The sequence below is a fragment of the Marmota marmota genome, unplaced genomic scaffold, assembly GCF_001458135.2.
Source record: "Marmota marmota marmota unplaced genomic scaffold, marMar, whole genome shotgun sequence".
NCBI lineage: Eukaryota > Metazoa > Chordata > Mammalia > Rodentia > Sciuridae > Marmota > Marmota marmota.
In genome coordinates, this window is record NW_025999898.1 from 227,394 (window position 1) to 232,065 (window position 4,672).

Genomic DNA, 4,672 nt, shown 5'->3' on the forward strand with positions numbered 1-4,672 from the left:
TGCCAAAAGTGTCCCAGCCTTCAGCAAAGGAGAGAGTTTCAGTTTGGGAACATAAAGACTCCCTCCTGCACCTCCACATTCTCAGTCCTTAGAGCCATCTCCAGGAAGCTCCCTCACTGAGGGTACCAAGTCATAGTCTGGACTGCTCTCTTGTTAGGCAGGGTCTTCTCCTCTCTACCCCCACCCCACAGGAAGATGACAGGCTTCTGCAGCTCCTCTGCCTTTTCACTCTCCCTTGGGCCAGCCTGGAGCAAGTCTGGCCTCTGGATTCATAACAATCACCTCCCAGGTACCTGTAGATGTAGGGGGTGTTTATAGTTGTAGGGGCTAAGGAAAATGTTTCCATACAGAAAGGAGTGAATCAATAAGTATGTGTGAATCAATAAGGCTATGAGTGAATATGTGTGAGTATGTGTGAATCAATAAGGCTATGATTGTGTGTGTATTTGTGTGGGTGTGTAAGGACATGTGTGTGGAGTATGTGAGAACATATATGCGTTTGTCTGGAGATGTCCAAGTGTATATCTAGGTATTGTGTGTATGTGAATCTGTATGTGTGATCTGTTTCTGTGAGTCTGTATTTGTATGAAGTGTGAATATGTGTGAATCAATAAGGCTATGATTATGTATTTGTGTGGAGTGTGTGTGTAGCCCTTCCCTTGTCAGCCCTCCATCACTCAGCCTGGCCTACATTGCCATGTTTGCATCTTAGGAATTGTAAGCCCAAGATTATGCATGGCTGTAGACCTTGTGGGCCAACCTGCTCCTTGTGTGTGCATGGGTGTGCTTATGTGTGTGTGCATGTGTGCATTAGGGGTTGAAGCATGTAGTGGAAGAGCACAATGAAGGAGCCCCTTTCTGTGTGGAGGCAGATAGCCCCCTAGGGCAGCCTGGAGACTGGGATCTGTTGCTGCCCTCTGTGCAGGGAGCATGAGTGTGTATGTGTCTCTGTGTGTGGATTTTCCTTTTTTGTGTTATGAATCAGATCCAGGGCTGTTTGTAATCCCGGTGTTTTCCAATAAGGAAATATGCAAGATATCTGGGATCCCTCAGAATGGCCCAGGTTTGTAAGGAAATTGCAGGCTAGTCCAAATGAGAAGGGCAGAATTGAGAAATGGCACATGGGAGAGTGTCAGCAAAATTTCTGGGAGGGCTCTGGCTCAGGTTCTGGTCCTAGATTTCCCACCAGCTTCCTCAGAACTGTGCTCTAATTTCTTTCCTTCTCTAGGACTCAATTTATCATATGCAGGATGAGTTTATCCTGATGTCCCAGTCTGGTCCTTGTCAGTGCAGCTTGGTTTAGAGAACAGGCTGTGGGTTGTGCATTGCCCCTAGTGGCCAGAGTTCTGGGCCTCTGTCCTGGGGTCCAAAAGGTTTAGGGTTGGAATAAGCTTTCTGTGTGGCTATAGGCTGAGAGCTACTCATACTCAAAGAGACCTCTAGTCGCCCTGCTTGGTATGTTGGAGGGGCAGAGGCCTAACCTTGCTACATTGGACAGATCTGTTGAACTCCAGATCTGGAATCACAGTTGCAAATTTGTGGTGCTTTCAATATCCGGAATTGGTGGGGGCCCTCATTTTAGGAATAAGAGTTTCCATTTATCAGTGACTAGTATGCACCATACTCTCGAGTATACAATAGGCTTATGAGTTGGGTAGTTTGTCCCCATTTCACAGAGAGATCAACTGAGGCTCACAGGGGGCAATGACTTGCCCAAGAGCATCCCGTCAAAAAGGGGCAGATTTAGGACTTACTTCCCAGGTCTGTCTGACATCAGAGCCAAGCTCTTACCCACTGCCCCGACACCACAAATGTTTCTATCCAATCCCACACATCGCCACATCCTCGGAATGTGAGGGGAGCATAATTTGTAATGTATACATTGGAATCCTGTGGCCCTGAGAGAGTAAGCAATGGTCCATGGACACAAACCCAGTGGAGGGAAACTGGTTCAAATTTGCAATCTTTGAGCTCTCTTTTGAGCATGGGTTCCCTAAGGGCTTGGTTAAAAAACATCTATGTCCCTCAAAGCAGACCTCCTCCATTCTTTTGTTCCTTTACTTACCTCCTTGGCAAGAGACATCTATTCCAATGTCAGAGGGCCAGTTTTCAGTGGGATAGTATTGAAAGCTCTTATTCAGAAATTTGAGCACCAAATCAGGTCTTCCCTCTTCCCTCCCTCTGGGTTCAGAGGAGCTGTTTCCCTGATTGTCAGTGCCTCACCCTTTTTTTCTGAAAGGTGAGTCTTAATCAGTTTTCCTAGATAAGCTGAACAACTTCCAAGTTTGGCCTGACCCTCGGCAGCCACTGAGGGCTTGGCATAGGGTATGAGGCTGGAAAATATGTCTAGTGCTGACCTAGAAACCCATCAGGACCCAGGACCAGTGAAGCAGGTTAAGAAGGTACTTCAGGCTCAGGCAGAGCTATATTCAAATCCTGGAGGCTTTTAAAAATTTTTAAATTTGTTCTATATAGTTGTACAAGTAGAAAGTAGAATGTATTTAGACAGCAGAATGCATTTCAATTCACTGTACAAAAATGAAGTGCAACATTTCAATTCTCTGGTCGTACATGGTGTAGTAATGTACCATTTGTGCAATTACACCTGTACTAGGGGTAATGATGTCCAATTTAATTCCACCATCTTTCCTATCATCATAATCCCTTCCCACTGTCTCCTTTGCCCAATCTAAAGTTCTTTCATTCTTTGTATGGCCCCTTCTCCATCATAGATCAGCTCCATTAATCAGAGAAAACACTTGGCCTTTAGTTTTTTGGGATTGGATTACTTCACTTATCATCGTATTCTCAAGCTTCGTCCATTTAACTAAAATTGCCATAATTTTATTCTCTTTTAAGGCTGAGTAATATTCCTTTGTGTAAATATACCACAGTTTCTTTATCCATTCATCTATTAATGGGCATATAGGTCAGTTCTACAGTTTGACTATTGTGAATTCAGTGGCTATAAACATTGGTGTGGCCATATCACTATAGTATGCTGATTTTAAGTCCTTTGGGTGGGATAGCTGGGTCAAATGGTGATTCCATTCCAAGTTTTCTGAGGAATCTCCATCCTGCTTTTCAAAGAGGTTGCACTAGTTTGCAGCCACCAACAATGTATGAGTGTACCTTTTCCCCACATCCTATCTGATACTTATTATTTCTTGTATTTTCAATAACTTCCATTCTGACTGGGTTGAAATGAAATTTTAGAGTAGTTTTGATTTAAATTTCTCTAACCACTAAAGATGTTGATTGCTTGTATATCAATACAAATACAAATAATCAATTTGTTGATTGCTTGTATATCTTCTGAGAAATTTCTGTTCAGTTGCTTAGCCCATTTAATGTTTGGATTGTTTTTTTGTTTGTTTGTTTGATTTTAAGTTTTTTGAGTTCTCTAAATATACTGGAAATTAGTGCTCTATCTGATGTATGTGTGGTAAAATTACACTCCCATACTGTAGGCTCTCTCTTTACCTTGATGATTATCTCTTTTGCTGAGAAGATTGTTTTAGATTGAATCCATCCCATTTAGTGATTCTTGCTTTTGTTTCTTGTGCTTTAGGACTCTTGTTAAGGAAGTTGGATCCTAATCTGACATGATGAAATTTGGGCCTACTTTTTCTTATATTAGGTGTAGGATCTCTGGTCTAATTCCTAGATCCTTGAACCACTTTGAGTTTTGTGTGTATTGAGAAATAGAGGTTTAATTTGAACTTGCTACACATGAATTTCCAGTTTTCCCAGCACTGTTTGTTGAAGAGGCTATATATGTTTTTGTTGCCTTTGTCTAGTTTGAGATAACTGTATTTATGTGGGTTGATTTCTGTGTCTCTATTCTGTACCATTGGTCTACATGTCTATTTTGGTGCCAATATCATGGTATTTTTGTTACTATTGCTCTATAGTATAGCTTAAGGTCTGGTATTGTGATGCCTCCTGCTTCACTTTTCTTGCTAAGGATTACTTTGGCTATTCTGGGTCTGTTATTTTGAAGTGAACTGTCACATGAGTTCAGGTGTTGAATTTTCTACCCGTGGCATCAAGTTGACATCAAAAGGTTTGAGATTTTGGATTTGTGGATTAGGGATGCTTAATCTGCAATGGTAAAATTGGAAAGTCTGCTGTCATCTGACGCTAATGTAACCCATGCCCACTATGCTCCTTCTAGCTGTCATATGTGCCCATCCTCTTCTTTTTTTTTAATTTTTATTGTTGGTTGTTCAAAACATTACATAGTTCTTGATATATCATATTTCACACTTTGATTCAAGTGGGTTATGAACTCCCATTTTTACTCCGTATACAGATTGCAGAATCACATCAGTTACACATCCATTGATTTACATATTGCCATACTAGTGTCTGTTGTATTCTGCTGCCTTTCCTATCCTCTACTATCCCCCCTCCCCTCCCCTCCCCTCTTCTCTCTCTACCCCCTCTACTGTCATTCATTTCTCCCCCTTGTATTATTTTCCCTTACCCCTCATTTCCTCTTGTATGTAATTTTGTATAATCCTGAGGGTCTCCTTCCATTTCCATGCAATTTCCCTTCTCTCTCCCTTTCCCTCCCACCTCTCATCCCTGTTTAATGTTAATCTTCTTCTCATGCTCTTCGTCCCTACTCTGTTCTTATTTATTCTCCTTATATCAAAGAAGAAATTTG